Here is a 17,956-nt window from a genome sequence, read left to right on the forward strand (position 1 = left end):
ACTTCAAAATTCTAAACTTATGACCAGGGGTGGTGGCTCACGCCTGTAATCCCAGCATTTTGGGAGGCCGAGGCGGGCGGATCACCAGGTCAGGAGATCAAGACCATCCTGGCTAACACGGTGAAACCCCGTCTCTACTAAAAATACAAAAAGTTAGCCGGGCGTGGTGGCGGGCGCCTGTAGTCCCAGCTAGTAGGGAGGCTGAGGCAGGAGAATGGCGTGAACCCGGGACACGGAGCTCACAGTGAGCCAAGATTGCGCCACTGCACTCCAGCCTGGGCAACAGGGCGAGACTCTATCTCAAAAAAATAAATAGATAAATTAAATATACAAACTAAATATACCAAATATATTCAACTCAAATATGTTCACAATACTAACGGTATTGTGCTCTCAACATTTAAATTGTCAACTGAGGTATTTAAAAATCTAACAAAATGTCGATACGTTTCTTTGTAAAACAAGAATATCTTGGAAAAAAGCTTTAGTTCTTCTGTCACTAACTTCTCATATTTCTCTGTCCTACTTAAACACTTGACCTCCAGAAAGCTACCCCAAAAATAAAACAACGAATAACATTAGTGACAGATACTAAGGCCATATTCTCATGGAGGAAGTTTGCTTCTAAGTGATTTGCAGAGCATATGGTCTTTTAATATTCTACATGATTTTCACTACCAAAAGAAGAGATGAAGAGAATTAGAGTTGACATGGAAGAGAAAATGTACTGAGAGCCTGAAAAAAAGAGAATATTTAGTCTGAAACTTAACAGAGGAGAAAGATCTTAGACTGAAAATACACAACTAGTTTGGCCTGTTTTTTATCTCCACATTAACACTAACATGAATTATTTGGGAAAAAAAGATATCTGCTTTTTTTAAGGGAGGTAGGAAGGGAAGTGTAAAAAAAAAAAAAAAAGGCCGGGAGCGGTGGCTCAAGCCTGTAATCCCAGCACTTTGGGAGGCCGAGACAGGTGGATCACAAGGAGATCGAGACCATCCTGGCTAACGCGGTGAAACCCCGTCTCTACTAAAAATACAAAAAACTAGCCGGGCGAAGCGGCGGGCACCTGTAGTCCCAGCTGCTCAGGAGGCTGAGGCAGGAGAATGGCATGAACCCGGGAGGCGGAGATTGCAGTGAGCTGAGATCCGGCCACTGTACTCCAGCTTGGGCAACAGAGCGAGACTCTGTCTCAAAAAAAAAAAAAAAAAAAAAGCAGCAGCAGCAGCTTTGGTTCCTGGAAGAAAAGATATAAAAATATACAGGCCAGGCACGATGGCTCATGCCTGTAATCCCAGCACTTTGGGAGGCCAAGGAGGGTGGATCACCTGAGGTCAAGAGTTAAGAGATCAGCCAGGCCAACATGGCGAAACTCCATCTCTACTAAAAATACAAAAATTAGCCAGGTGTGGTGGCACCCACCCGTAATCCCTGCTACTCGGGAGGCTGAGGCAGGAGAATCACTTGAATTCGGGAGGCAGAGGTTGCAGTGAGCCAAAATAGTGCCACTGCACTCCAGCCTGGGAAACAGAGCAAGACTGTCTCAAAAAAAAAAAAAAAAAAAAACTACAAGTTTCTAGTTGAACATTAAATCCAAGAAAATGATTCACATGAAGCAACTTATAACAACCAAACAATTGCAATAAATGCTTAAAATAGAGACTAGGCATATTACAACCTCTTGGTTCATCTCTTAAGATTACTTACTATGCAGAAGTAGATTTACTGTTAAAATAAACTTAAACTCAGGGCCCTCATTTGTACTGGCCCCTGCCAAGGCCACCAAGCTAAAAGGAAGACTGAATTATCTTTGTGCTGTCTCTATCGAAACTATTACAAAGTCATCGGCCGGGCGCAGTGGCTCATGCCTATAATCCCAGCACTTTGGGAGGCCGAGGCGGGTGGATCATGAGGTCAGGAGATCGAGACCATCCTGGCTAACACGGTGAAACCCTGTCTCTACTAAAAATACAACAACAACAAAAAAAAAAGTAGCCAGACGTGGTGGCAGGTTTCTGTAATCCCAGCTCCTTGGGAGGCTGAGGCAGGAGAATCACTTGAACCCGGGAGGCGGAGGTTGTAGTGAGCCGAGATCACACCATTGCACTCCAGCCTGGGCGACAGAGCGAGACTTTGTCTCAAAAAAAAAAAAAAAAATTACAAAGTCATAATATAAAACTCTTTAGAGGAGTATGAAGCCAAAAATACAGAAAAAAGGAACTATGACACCATATCAGTTAATTAAAATGTTAAGCTATTTTTCTAAATTTTGTGATATTTGTGCTATTTCTCAGCTTTTTTTTTTTTTTTTAATGACAGAGTCTTACTCTGTCGCCAAGGCTAGAACCACCTCAGCTTCCCAGGCTCAAGTGACCCTCCCACCTCAGCCTCCCGGGCTCAAGTGACCCTCCCACCTCAGCCTCCCGAGTAGCTGGGACCACAAGTGCATGCCACCACGTCCCATTAATTTTTAAATTTTTTGTAGAGGTGGGGTATCATATGTTGCCCTGGCTGGTATCAAACTTCTGGGATCAAGCTATCCTCTTACGTCAGTCTCCCAAAGTGCCAGGATTACAAGCATGAGCCACCATGCTCAGCCTATTTTTCAGCTTTTTAAAATATGTAACTTGTGGTTTTCTCGTTATAGGTAAGTATTTGTTTTCATCCCTAGTTTTGTATTCATAATTTTGTAATTTTTTCCTGAAAAGTCTCTGTTGTTAAGTATTCTGAACACTGATGGAATAATTTAGTCTGCCTCATACTTTCAGTATCATATATTAAGATATGTTTAAAAATCTCCCCTCCCATCATGGATCTTGGGTATTATTCATCACAATATACCACAGGATTTTTATTGAGAACTTTTATTTCTTAAAAGCATATTCAGGCCGGGCACGGTGGCTCAAGCCTGTAATCCCAGCACTTTGGGAGGCCGAGGCGGGCGGATCACGAGGTCAGGAGATGGAGACCTTCCTGGCTAACATGGTGAAACCTCGTCTCTACTAAAAAATACAAAAAAAACTAGCCGGGTGAGGTGGCGGGCGCCTGTAGTCCCAGCTACTTGGGAGGCTGAGGCAGGAGAATGGCATGAACCCGGGAGGCGGAGCTTGCAGTGAGCTGAGATCTGGCCACTGTACTCCAGCCTGGGTGACAGAGCGAGACTCCGTCTCAAAAAAAAAAAAAAAAAAAAAAAGCATATTCAGCTAGAGAAAAATTACAGGTAAAAAAAGTGATGAAATGGGCCAGGTGCGGTGGCTCATGACTGTAATCACAGCACTTTGGGAGGCTGAGGAGGGCGAATCACCTGAGGTCAGGAGTTAGAGACCAGCCTAACCAAAATGGAGAAACCTCGTCTCTACTAAAAATAAAAAAATTAGCCAGGCATGGTGGCGTATGCCTGTAATCCCAGCTACTCGGGAGACTGAGGCAGGAGAATCACTTGAACCCGGGAGGCGGAGGTTGCTGTGAGCCGAGATCGCGCCATTGCACTCCAACTCTGGGCAACAAGAACGAGACTCCATCTCAAAAATAAATAAAATAAAATAAAAATAAAAAGGTGATGAAATGGAAAAGTATGTCTCATGGATAGGTGGTATAGAAAAACAGAGATTGGACCAGGCGCTATGGCTCAAGCCTGTAATCCCAGCACTTTGGGAGGCCGAGACAGGCGGATCACGAGGTCAGGAGATCAAGACCATCCTGGCTAACATGGTGAAACCCCGTGTTTACTAAAAAAAATACAAAAACCTAGCCGGGCGAGGTGGCGGGCGCCTGTAGTCCCAGCTACTTGGGAGGCTGAGGCAAGAGAATGGTGTAAACCCGGGAGGCGGAGCTTGCAGTGAGCTGAGATCCGGCCACTGCACTCCAGCCTGGACGACAGAGCGAGAGAGACTCCGTCTCAAAAAAAAAAGAAAGAAAAACAGAGATTGATTTGCAATGACATTGTCTACCTTAGCAAGACGGAATACAGCTAAACAGTGAGAACATAATAAAAAAGGGTTCAGGGACTGGGCTCGGTGGCTCATGCCTGTAATCCCAGCACTTCGGGAGGCCGAGTTGGGTGGATCACCTGAGGTCAGGAGTTGGAGACTAGCCTGGCCAACATGGTGAGACCCCGTCTCTACTAAAAATACAAAAATTAGCCGGGCATGGTGGCGTGTGCCTATAATCCCAGCTACTGGGGGTCTGAGGCAGGAGGATTGCTTGAACCTGGGAGGCGGAGGTTACAGTGAGCCAAGATCGTGCCACTACACTCCAGCCCGGGCAACAGAGAGAGACTTAGTCTCAAACACACACACACACACACACACACACACACACACAGAGTTCAGGGCCAGATGTAGTGGTTCACACCTGTAATCCCAGCACTTTGGGAGGCTAAGGACAATGTCTAGAGCCCAAGAGTTCAAGACCAGCCTGGACATTATGACAAGATCCCATTTCTATAAAAAAAAATTTTTTTTTTTAAAATTTGCTAGCATGGTGGCGTGTCTGTAATTCCAGCTACTCAGAACGCTGAGGCGGTAGGATCACTTGAGCCCAGGAGTTCAAGGCTGCAGTGAGTTATGTTGGTGCCACTGCACTCCAACCTGGGCAACAGAGTAAGACTCTGTTTCTTTTTTTAAAAAACCAAAAAAAAGGAAGCAACATACTGTATAATTCTATTCATATGAAATGTCTAGAATAGGCAAATCTAGGAGACATAAAGTAGTTAGTGCTTACCTAGGACTTGGGTTGCAGGGTGGGGAATGGGGAATGACTGCTAATGAATATGAAGTTTCTTTTCAGGGGGATGAAAATGTTCAAAAATTAGATTGAGATGATGGCTGCACAACACCATAAACATTAAAAAACATTAAATCGTATACTTTAATTTAAATGGATAAATCATATGATATGTTAATTATCTCAATAAAGTTTAAAAAAAAAAAAAAAGAAGAAGGCCCAGGGCCAGGCGCAGTGGCTCACACCTGTAATCCCAGCACTTTGGGAGGCCAAGATGGGCAGATCACCTGAGGTCAGGAGTTGAAGACCAGCCTGACCAACATGGATAAACCCCATCTCTACTAAAAATACAAAATTGGCCGGGGGTGGTGGCACATGCCTGTAATCCCAGCTACTCGGCAGGCTGAGGCAGGAGAATCGCTTGAACCCGGGAGGTGGAGATTGCAGTGAGCTGAGATCGCGCCATTGCACTCCAGCCTGGGCAAAAAGAGTGAAACTCCGTCTCAAAAAAAATAGTAAAAATTAAAATAAAAAAAGAAGGCCAAAGTCACAGCATGTATAAGTCAAGTACAAGGTAGATTATAAAGGAACATCATTAGGCCGAGGTGGGTGGAACACGAGGTCAGGAGTTCAAGACCGGCCTAGCCAAGATGGTGAAACCCCATCTCTACTAAAAACAAAAATTAGCTGGGCACGGTGGCGGAATCCCAGCTACTTGGGAGGTTGAGGCAGCAGAATAGCTTAGACCAGGACTGCAGAGGTTTCAGTGAGCCAAGATTGAACCACTACACCCCAGCCTGGGTGACAGAGTGAGATTCAGTCTCAAAAAAAAAAAGGAACATCATTTAAAGTAATCATTAGTTCCTATTCATTAGGAGCACATTATGCGACAGGTACTATATCAAGCATATTACATATTATTTCTGATCATTTCAGCAGTTCTAAAAGGTAGATATATCATGTTAAATGTTATACAAATTTAACAGATAAACTGAGAAGCAGGGAGAATGTGTAACTTGCATATAAAGACACACAGCGGTCAGTACCACAGCCAGGATTCTAAACCACATTTATGACTCCATTGCACATTTATGACTGTATTGCACTGTTCCTTAGAAACAATTCCAAGAACCTTGAATCAGTAACCTAGTTATTCCATAATTAATGTTATATGTTACAAAGGACACCCCCTTTAACATTTAAACTCAGCCTGCTCTAGGCACCAGGTGTTCCATCTTGATCACACCAACCTACCTTTATCACCACTTTCCTCAACCTAACTTGGGGCCTGATTAAGTACTAGAATCTCCTCAAACAAAACTCTCAGAAATAAAACTGCAACAAACTAAACAGTAGTTTTCTCAGGTATCAAATGGCGTTAAGATTAGAAGAACGGGAAGGGAGTATTTACTGAGAGCTATTTTGTTCCAAGTCATGGAGCTATAATCAGAGATTATATGATCTGTGGCAAAGGGTAAAAGGAAGGCCTCCCTACCACTACCCTAACACCCCTGTACTGTTTATGTTTCTCTTCTGTGAATGGTAATTAGACATTCTGTGGGTAACTGTGGTCTCCCCTAAGGGTTATATAGACCTGGTGTTGATCACATGAAAGAAGTGGGGCCTGTATCAGATATAATCACAGGCTGGTAAGATAAAGACTTTTTTTTTTCTTCTGGACCTTCTCTGTATTTAGAGAAATCTGGATATGCTGGAGGCACTCCCAAGTAGCAGAGGTAAAGATGGCTTCTGCCACTAGAAAACACACGTGTTGTGAGTCAAGCAAGGGAAGTATCCCAATAGAAGACCACAAATTACAGAGGTGTGTGTTTTATCTTGTGAGCCAGATATTAGAGAAGCATACTAGTAACTCTGTACTTATTTCCCTTTTTCATCCCTGAGCCTTTGGTAACATACCAGATGTTACAGCCTGGTCTCAGCTGTGTTCTGCAGGAGTATTAAGAGAAGACTCTCCTCTGGGGCAGAAAATTAAAAGAAAGCAGCACCTTTGAGGTCAGCAAGGGATTCCCCAGGGGAAAGTGAATCTTTAGGAACAAAAGTCCTTGCTGTGAGCTCCAATTACTCCACCCCATGCTCAGAATCTCCTTCTAAAGCCAGCTCTGTGGGACCCTGGCTTTTATTTATTGAGATAGAAAGCAGTTTTTCCCTATCAAAAACAAAACCTTACTGTAAATCCAGGTCTGACTCCAAATCCCATATCCTTATTGGCTGTTACATCATACTGCCTCCCAAATATACTATTAATAGAAAATTGTTCAGCCAGAGAATCATTTAAGAGGAAAAGGAGAAAGGAAGAGACGAGAGGAAAGAAGGGGGAGGGAGGGATTTCATCAAAGCAATAAAAACTCATTGTAGATTGGATGTAAAAGACAGAAATATTTAAATTAATTAGCACATATGGAGAGTAATATCTGATGCATAGCTAGCATTCAGTATGTGTTAATTCCCTTCCTTAGGAACAAGGATCATAGAGCCAAGTAGAAAAATGTGGTCTTATGTTTTGGCTTTTGAGGAAGTCCAAATATAATGATATTAGAACAGATATCCAACACCAACAACAAAAAAACTCCATGTTTCCTTATTGAAAATTTTTTTCCACAGGTAAAAAGAACCCAGAATTGGGGTGAATTCATCAGTTCTCAGTTTCAATCAAAAAGAGGAACACAATATGCACTTCTCCAAAATGTATAAAAGCAAAAATATATGTAAATTCATGAATTCATTAAACTGCAAAATCACTTGCCATTTTATTTACTTTAAGACAATAAGGTATATCTTTCTGTAACTGCTAAAAGCTACACTTCAGATTGCAGGTCACTTGTATACAAGTTCCCCTTTCAAAAACACCCTCCCAACTCAAACCCCTTCCTGTTTTTCAACCTTGTATGTTTACTTTCACATCTGCTGCAAAAGATAAAAGCAACAATGGAGACATCAACCACATGACTGTGTTCTACCCAACCGGAAATAAAGTTCTGAAGCCAGACTTGCTATGAAATGGGTCTTTAGAATACTCACTGAGGCATAAAAATGTTACAGTATAAGTCTGGATCAAATCCAAAGATCACCACTAGACAAAACCAGGTGCAGCTATATTACATATGTTTATATATAATAATCATTAGATATATCCAATTTAAGTAGAAAAACGCATAAGTCAAGATGTAAAAATTATTCTCAATGGAAGATTAGTCTCTCCCATCTCCATGAGGTCAGGTTTTATCAAAGGGAAAAGGGAACTAACATTTATTGAGGACCTCTGACAGGCACACTACAAGGTTTGTTTTTATTATTCTATAGGTTCTCTGCAATGTATTATGCTTATTCTACAGAAGAAACTGAGGTGTTGAAAAGTACTTTCACAAGATCACAATTAGTAAGAAATCATTGGCTTTGACAGAAGAAGATCCAAATCTCTCCTTCCCCACCCATTCATGGACAAAAGTAAAGGTATAGTTGTAAAAAACACTGGGTTTGAAGCAAATTTTCACTTGCTAGTTGTGTAACTTTGGACACGTTACTGAACTTCTGGCTGGGTTAATACCTACTCCAAAGAGCTGTGATGAAGATTAAATGCAAAAATAACAATGGCTAACATTTATTCGGTGCTGGGCACTGTTCTAAGTATTTCATATATTAAGCCATTTAATCATCAAAACAACCTTAAAAGATATGTATTTGTATCATACCTATATTACAGAACGATTAGAAGTGAGGTGATATGGTTTGGCTCTGTATCCCCACCCAAATCTCATCTTGAATTGTAATTTTTGCCTTTTTTTTTTAGTAGAGATGGGATTTCACCATGTTTGGCCAGGCTGGCCTCGAACTTCTGACCTCAGGTGATCCACCTGCCTCGGCCTCCCAAAGTGCTGGGATTACAGGCATGAGCCACCGCGTCTGGAATATAATTTTTTTTTTTGAGATGAGGGACTCGCCATGTTGCCCGGGCTGGTCTCAAACTCCTGGGCTCAAGCAACCTCCCACATCGGCCTCCCAAAATGCTAGGATTACAGGCATGAACCCCATCTTTCATATTTTTGTGATCACATATAAAACACAGAGTCCTGCTCCCTTAATATGTATTAAATGAAGGATCGTGTCTTTCCTCTGCTCAAAATCCTCCCAAGAACTCCTGTCTCCGAATAAAATGCGAAGTCATCAACACAGTCAATAAGGCACTACAATGATTTGCTCCTTCTCCTACCTATGACCTCTCTGAATTAAACTCCTACTACTTTTCCCTAGATCATTTTGACCCAACATGCTGGATCAATGTTTCTCATACACACCAAACCCACTTAACTTTTGTGCGTTTTGTTCTTCTGCCTGGGATACTCTTCCCTAGATACCTGTACAGCTCACTGTCTTACTCCATTTAGGACTCTGCTCCAATGTCACCTTATCAGAAATATCACCCTTATCTAAAATGTACACCCCACCTGCCTCACTGTCTTCCGTTCTACTTTCCCTGATCCTCACTAAAATCTGATGTCTGATGTTCTATCACTGATTCATACATTTATTATTTATCCTCTACCACTAAAATGTAAGCTCCAGGCTGGATGTGATGGCTCATATCTATAATCCCAGCACTTTGGGAGGCCAAGGCAAGAGACTACTTGAGCCCAGGAGTTCAAAACCAGAATGGGCAACATATGGAGACCCCATTCCTACAAAAAATTTCATTTAAAAATTAACCAGGATGGCCGGGCGCAGTGGCTCATGTCTGTAATCCCAGCACTTTGAGAGACCACGGCGGGCGGATCACAAGGTCAGGAGTTCGAGACCAGCCTGGCCAATATGGTGAAACCCTGCCTCTACTAAAACTACAAAAATGAGCCGGGCACGGTGGTGAGTGCTTGTAGTCTCAGCTACTCAGGAGGCTGAGGCAGGAGAATCGCTTGAACTCAGGAGACAGAGGTTGCAGTGAGCCGAGATCACGCTACTGCACTCCAGCCTGGGCGACAGAGCGAGACTCCATCTCAAAAAAAAAAAAAAATTAGCCAGGCATAGTGGTGTGTTCCTGTAGTCTTAGCTCCTTGGGAGGCTGAGGTGGGAGGACTGCTTGAGCCCAGGAGGTTGAGGCTGCAGTGAGCTGTGACCGCACCTGGGCAACAGAGAAAGAACCCGTCCCAGAAAAAGAAATAAGCTGCACAAGAACAGACACCTCTAATTTATTCACTGCTATGTCCCAATGTACTTATGATAGTGCCTTGTAAATAGTGAACAATCAGTAAGTATTTATTACACGAATAAGTGGTAGATGTTTTAGTTATCTATTACTATACAGTAAATTACCCCCCAAAACATGGTGGCTTAAAACAACAAGCATTTATTACTGCACAGTTTCTGTGGATGAAGAATCCAGGCATGACTTAGCTAGGTGACTTTGGCTCGGGGTTTTTTTTTTTTTTTTTTTTTCCTGAGATGTAGTCTCGCTCTGTCACCCAGAGCTGGAGTGCAGTGGCACAATCTCAGCTCACTAAACCTCCGCCTCTCAGGATCAAGCCATTATCCTGCCTCAGCCTCCCAAGTATACTGGGACTACAGGTGCGCAACACCATACCCAGCTAATTTTTGTATTTTTAGTAGAGACAGGGTTTCGCCATGTTGGCAAGACAGGTCTCGAATTCCTGACCTCAGGTGATCCACCCATCTTAGCCTCCCAAAGTACTGGGATTACAGGCGTGAGCCACGTACCCGGCCAGAGGTTTTCATGAAGCTGTAGTAAAGCTGTCTACTGCATTTGCATTCATCTCAAGGCTCAATACTGCCTGGAGAATCTGCTTCCAAGATCACTCACACCAAAGATCTGCATCCAAGCTTACTGACAGACCTCATTTTTTACCACATGGACATCTCTACAGGCTGCCTGAGTGTTCTCAGGATATGGTAGCTAGTGGTCCCAGGGAGAGGGAGAGAGCCAGAATCCCAAGAAAGAAGCCACAGTATTTTATAACCTAATCTTAGAAGTGACATCCCATCACTTTTGCTGTATTCTATTCACTAGCCCCCACTCAAGGGGAGGAAATTACACTAAGGGTATGCATACCAGGAGGCAGAGAAAATTGGGGGCCATAATAAAGGCTGCCTACCACAGTACGCATAATAAAAATTTAAAAACAAAAAACAAAAAAACTTGCCCTTTAGTTATATATTATTTAGTATATTTATTTAAATATGAATCTATGATCATTATGCAATTATTCATCCCAATTCTAGTCTTTTCGATCTTACAAAATATCAGAGAGAATGCATGAAATACTGAACATTTCTTGTTAACCAGTGTTCATTAATGGTCAGAGATAATACAACTAGCAAGGATAAGTCAACAAAAATGGCATCTGGAAAAAAAAAGACTTATTGGGTAAATCTTGCTAAGTAGATGACTCTGACCTTTACTATTTAATCATTATAGGCATCATCTTTAGGAGATGGAATGGCACTTAATAAAAGATCAGCTTTTTATATTACAATTAAAGAAATAATAAAAATTCAAAGGTTACTTAGTAAGCTAGAGGATATATCAATCTACTGTTAAGAAATAAAAAGGTTGCCAAGTGCGGTGGCTCACACCTCTAATCCCAGTGCTTTGGGAGGCCGAGGCGGGTAGATCACCTGAGGTCAGGAGTTCAAGACCAGCCTGGCCAACACAGTGAAACCCTGTCTCTACTAAAATACAAAAATTAGCCGGGTGTGGTGGTGCACGCCTGTAATCCCAGCTACTTGGGAGGCTGAGGCAGGAGAATCACTTGAATCCAGCAGGTGGAGATTGCACTGAGCCAAGATCCCATCACTGCACTCCAGCCTGGGTGACAGAGTGAGACTCTCAAAAAAAAAAAAGAAAGAAAGAAAGAAAAGGTTTTAAGGCTAATTACGCATACCCGATTATCAGAATCAAACAGTGCATCACGGCCAAGTGTGTTGGCTCACACCTATAATCCCAACACTTTGTGAGGCCAAGTCAGGAGGATCTCTTGAGACCAGGCTGGGCAACATTGTAAGATCATCTCAGGCTGGGCACAGTGGCTCACGCCTGTAATCCCAGCACTTTGGGAGGCCGAGGTGGGTGGATCATGATGTCAGGAGTTCGAGACCAGCCTGGCCAATATGGTGAAACCCTGACTCTACTAAAATATACAAAAATTATCCGAGTGTGGTGGCACACACCTGTAGTCCCAGGTACTTGGGAGGCTGAGGCAGAAGAATTGCTTGAACCCGGGAGGCAGAGGTTGCAGTGAGCTGAGATAGCTCCAGCCTGAGCAACAGAGTAAGACTCCATCACACACACACAAAAAATTCCTGCCTCTAAGAAAAGTTTTTAAAACTGGTGGGGCATGGTGGCATGTACCTATAGTCCCAGCTACTCAGAAGGCTGAGGTGGGAGGACTGCTTGTGCCCAAGAGTTCAAGGTTAGAGTGAGCCATGATTGCCCCACTGCACTCCAGCCTGGGCAACAGAATGAGACAGAGGATAAGAAGATAACAATAAATCTTCAGAGAAGAAGATCTCTTTAAAACCTCTTTCCTCTACCAGGTTTCTTATTCTTGGTCTCCTTTCCCTTAAGTAGCTCTCCTTTACTTTATTTACTTGGCAACAACTATTTCCAACCTAACACAGTTATCTGGAGACTATCTAAATATAAAATATAATTTTATAGGCCAGGCATGGTGGCTCATGCCTGTAATCTCATTACTTTGGGAGGCCAAGGCAGGCGGATCACGAGATTAGGAGTTCAAGACCATCCTGACCAACACAGTGAAACCCCATGTCTACTAAAAATACAAAAATTAGCTGGGCGTGGTGGCACCTGCCTGTAATCCCAGCTACTCAGGAGGCTGAGGCAGGAGAATTGCTTCAACCCAGGAGGCAGAGGTTGCCGTGAGCCAAGATCATGCCATTGCACTCTAGCCTGGGTGACAGAGAGAGACTCCATCTCAAAAAAAAAAAAAATATATATATATATATATATATAAAATTAATTTTATAAATACTATTTACATTGTCACTGGAAAAACCACAAAGTATACTATGTGGATTTTCTTGCCTCCAAAAGCAATTGTGTTATTTCAAGTGTTGAGGATGCCAGAAAGCTTGAAGATTTAAAAATAACCTCACAAAGAGCTCATTTTCAACACCAGATGGAAAGAAATTACTCTAAAGACACATGTGTAGGAAGACATATATACAATATCATATGACACCATGCAAAAGGTTTATATAATTACATAATACCATCAAGATTAGAAAGACTGCAGGTAGTAAGCTGGCAACAGTGTCGATCCTCTGAATCATTAAAAAAAGAGAAAAGGGCAAGAAACAGCAAGTGGGTGGTAGCAAAAATTTTTTAAAAGCCTTTACTTTAAGCTGCCTTCCATGTGTCCCAATTGCATGCTGAAATGGTTGGCAGGTAAAATTTGAGGGCTTAAATCCTTGGCACTCTTAAGAGTCCTGCCTGTGTCCATATGGCCAAAAACTGGGGAGGGAAGGGGGAACAGGATGAATTTCAACAATCTGTATGAAATGTATTATTAAGGTGAAACACTCTTCACTTGAATACATGTAGAACTTTTAATTGGTAAATTAAAATACGTGCTTGGCATCTAAGTTAAGGCAGCATTTCTTTATAAGATATGTTTAAAGATATGCCATTAAGATCCCATTGTGTTAAAATGATTTAATAGGATTACTTAAGAATATATGTAAGTACTAATAGCTGTGTGTCAATCACAACTAAACCTTGGCCTAATACTATGTATTCCTAAATCACCAAAAATATACATTTATATTATACTTATGGTTTACAGGCTTAAATTTAACAATTCAAAATAACTCTATTAGCTAGATGTGATGGCACACACCTGTAGTCCCAGCTATTTGGGTGACTGAGACAGGAGGATCACTTGGGTCCAGGGGTTCAACAGCAACCTCAGCAACATAGAGAGACCCCCATATAAATCTTTAAAAATTAAAATAGGCCAGGCGCCATGGCTCACACCTGTAATCCCAGCACTTTGGGAAGCCAAGACAGGCAGATTTCTTGAGCCTAGGAGTTCAAGACTAGCCTGGTCAAGATGGCAAAACCCAGTCTCTAAAAATATAAAACATTAGCCAAGTGTGGAGCCTGTAGCTCCAGCTACTCAGGAGGCTGAGGTGGGAAGATCACCTGAGCCTGGGAAGCTGAGGCTGCAGTGAGCCATGATCACACCACTGCACTCCAGCCTGGGTGACGGGAGTAAGACCCTGTCTCATAAAATTAATAAATAAATAAAAATAAAATAATCCTATGCTTTAATATAGTTAAATCACTGGGAGTTTCTCACTTGAAACTTTTCTATCGTAACTTTTTAATGGTTTCATGAAGATATTATAACAAATATAATGCACAGGCAAAAGTTTTCTGAGTGAATATTAATGTAGAAAGTACCAAAACCTCAATCTATGTTGTGTCCAGTGCTAGGATTCAAACAAATAGAGCGCCTACCAAAAGCTGATCTGCATTAGGGTGACCTTTGTGGAGGATGGAATCAGGCTGCATCTATAAATAACAATTAACTACAGGAGTATAGATTATATCCAATCTTATTTGATTATTTCCACCTATTTCCAAAAAAAAGGAGGTGTTCCTGTCTCTATTAATAGATACTAGATAACAGAATTATTGAATATAGAATTAGATAATAGAAAATAATCTTAATAGAGCATCTATTGCCTATTCCAATCTAATTTATCAATATAAACTTACAGTCATATTTCTTATCCATTCCATCAGACAGATAATCTTGCCCCTTCCTACCCACCCTGCCAAGATTTCTTTAACCTTACCCAAGCTCTACTCCACTTAGCTTAGAAACAATTTTAATCTCTACAAGTAGAGATCACCCTGAGAGTCGAGGGCCTAGATTAATTGGGTGGAACTGACCCAAAGAGTCATCAGCTACAGAAGAGGGAGAGCAGCAATTCAATAAACCATCACAGTTTAATCCACATAGATTTAATTTGGGGATAAGAGATAACTTACAAAAAAGAGAACTGCTCTTGGCCGGGCACGGTGGCTCATGCCTGTAATCCCAGCACTTTGGGAGGCCAAGGCAGGCAGATCACCTGAGGTCGGGAGTTCGAGACCAGCCTGACCAGCATGGAGAAACCCCGTCTCTACTAAAAATACAAAATTAGTCAGGCATGGTGGCACATGCCTGTAATCCCAGCTACTAGGCAGGCTGAGGCAGGAGAATTGCGTGAACCTGGGTGGTGGAGGTTGCGGTGAGCTGAGATCACGCCATTGCACTTCAGCCTGGGCAACAAGAGCAAAACTCCATATCAGAAAAAAAAAGAACTGCTCTTAATTGCAATAATAAGATAATAAAAATAATAAAACAGTAAATAATTTAAAAGCATGATGCCAGAATGTCTCTGGAATTTCTAAATAGAAAGGACTTTGGGGCTGGATGCTGTGGCTCATGCCTGTAATCCCAGCACTCTGGGAGGCTGAGGCAGGTGGATCACTTGAGATCAGGAGTTCCAGATCAGCCTGGCCAACATGGTGAAACCCCATCTCTACCAAAGAATACAAAATTTAGCCAGGCATGCTGGTGCATGCCTGTAGTCCCAGCTACTCGGGAGGCGGAGGTGGAAGAATCGCTTGAACCGGGGAAGCAGAAGTTGCAGTGAGCGGAGATCATGCCATTGCATTCCAGCCTAGGCAACAGAGCAAGACCCTGCCTTGGGAAAAAAAAAAAAAAAGGACTTTTAAGGAGAGCAATTTGACTGGAAGGAGAGACAGAATATTTGGATATCAAGCTCCCAGTTCCTACCTAGATTGCATATTTACTTACAGTGACTTAGTGGGAAGCTGACAAAGTTAGCAGATAGGGAATATTAAAGTCTCTTCAAGCTACTCCTTGAATTATACTGGCTGCTGTTCTCCAAAGTTCAAAGAGCTAGCCAATTTATTTTCAAATATTTTAAGTGGATATAATCCCATTTAAATAAAAATAATCAGCAGGCCGGGCGCGGTGGCTCAAGCCTGTAATCCCAGCACTTTGGGAGGCCGAGACGGGTGGATCACGAGGTCAGGAGATCGAGACCACCCTGGCTAACACGGTGAAACCCCGTCTCTACTAAAAATACAAAAAACTAGCCGGGCGAGGTGGCGGCGCCTGTAGTCCCAGCTACTCGGGAGGCTGAGGCAGGAGAATGGCGTGAACCCGGGAGGCGGAGCTTGCAGTGAGCTGAGATCTGGCCACTGCACTCCAGCCTGGGTGACAGAGCGAGACTCCGTTTCAAAAAAAAAAAAAATAAATAATAATAATAATAATAATAATAATAATCAGCAAAATAAGTATAAACAGACTTTCATCATAATCAGATTTTCCGAAAACCAATATTTGAAGCGAAGTGTCAGTAAGGTGGGTAGTTCTAAATGACATCACCACTCAATATAAAATATCAAAATTCTCCTTTCTAACACCTCCAAGTTCAGAGTACTCCTCACTGCTGCAGCATTTTTCTTTATCTTTCTCTTTATGTACTCATTAAATAGCAGCAGAGTAAATCAAAATACTAATCTAACCCAGTGTGCACTCCAGAGTATTTGTTTTTTTGTTTTTGTTTTTTTTTTTTGAGACGGAGTCTTGCTCTGTCGCCCAGGCTGGAGTGCAGTGGCCGGATCTCAGCTCACTGCAACCTCCGCCTCCCAGGTTCACGCCATTCTCCTGCCTCAGCCTCCCGAGTAGCTGGGACTACAGGCGCCCGCCACTGCGCCCGGCTAGTTTTTTGTATTTTTTAGTAGAGACGGGGTTTCACCGTGTTAGCCAGGATGGTCTCGATCTCCTGACCTCGTGATCCGCCCGCCTCGGCCTCCCAAAGTGCTGGGATTACAGGCTTGAGCCACCGCGCCCGGCCCAGAGTATTTGTTGTATTGCATTTTACTAAACACACCAGGAACCCACTCTTAAAAAGGACACACAGGGTCTTTCTCTTCCCGCCGTCTTGGTTCCTGTGGAGGCCTGCTGGGAACGGGACTTCTAAAAGGAACTATGTCTAGAAGGCTGTGGTCCAAGGCCATTTTTGCTGGCTATAAGCGGGGTCTCCGGAACCAAAGGGAGCACAAAGCTCTTCTTAAAATCGAAGATGTTTATGCCCGAGATGAAACAGAATTCTATCTGGGCAAGAGATGCGTTTATGTATACAAAGCAAAGAACAACACAGTGACTCCAGGCGGCAAACCAAATAAAACCAGAGTCATCTGGGGAAAGGTAACTCGGGCCCATGGAAACAAGTGGCATGGTTCGTGCCAAATTCCGAAGCAATCTTCCTGCTAAGGTCATTGGACACAGAATCTGAGTGATGCTGTACCCCTCAAGGATTTAAACTAATGAAAAATCAATAAATAAACGTGGATTTGTGCTCTTGAAAAAAAAAAAAAGGACACACAGTAAAAGCCACCAGTGGCATACCAAGAAACTTAAATGAACAACAAAAAAATCACACACATTTGGCATCTGTCTCTCCTCTCCTCTAACTAAATGCTGTGATAAATGCAATCAAGCAATTATTTTCTTTTTTCTCTTTGAGACAGAATTTCACTCTGTTGCCCAGGCTGGAATGCAGTGGTCTCAAACTCAAAGGCTCGAGCTATCTGTGGGCTTCAGCCTCCCAAAGTGCTGGGATTAAAAGCATAAGCTACTGCACCCAGCTAGCAACTTTTCAATAATTTGGGATCCTTTACACAAATAAGGCCCATACCTGATTAATTCAGAGGCCATCTTTGGGGTCTTTATTTAGAGGAAAAAAACAAAGTTATTCATAAGAAAAGTTATTGGAATTATTGTTGTTTAGCTCACAAACAAAATAAAGTGTTCCATGTTCAAGCAATTAAAGAAAAAAATCAAATTTAGAGGTAGCAATAAATCCACACCTGAATATGCATTTAACCAAACACAAACTTGATGAAACTCAGAAAAATACAGACCATTGGCTGGGTGTGGTGGTTCACGCCTGTAATCCCAGCACTTTGGGAGGCCGAAGTGGGCAGCTCACGACGTCAAAAGACAGAGACCATCATGGCCAACATGGTGAAACCTCGTCTCTACTAAAAATACAAAAATTTGGCCGGGCGTGGTGGCTCAAGCCTGTAATCCCAGCACTTTGGGAGGCCGAGACAGGCGGATCACGAGGTCAGGAGATCGAGACCATCCTGGCTAAC

At 42.5% G+C, this 17,956-nt stretch overlaps 1 protein-coding gene and 1 pseudogene across 35 annotated transcripts in view; one reads left to right on the top strand and one right to left on the bottom strand.

Moving 5' to 3' along the window:
• Positions 1-17,956, bottom strand: part of EPB41 (erythrocyte membrane protein band 4.1) — a 231,993-nt gene that overhangs the window by 179,739 nt on the left and 34,298 nt on the right. The window lies entirely within an intron of this gene.
• LOC117092998 lies at positions 16,727-17,162 on the top strand (annotated as a pseudogene). The gene has a single exon (XR_004440994.1). The product of XR_004440994.1 is annotated as a 60S ribosomal protein L35a-like (transcript).

Source organism: Trachypithecus francoisi, unplaced genomic scaffold, assembly GCF_009764315.1.
Source record: "Trachypithecus francoisi isolate TF-2019V2 unplaced genomic scaffold, Tfra_2.0 Lachesis_group12, whole genome shotgun sequence".
In the NCBI taxonomy this organism is placed as follows: Eukaryota; Metazoa; Chordata; class Mammalia; order Primates; family Cercopithecidae; genus Trachypithecus; species Trachypithecus francoisi.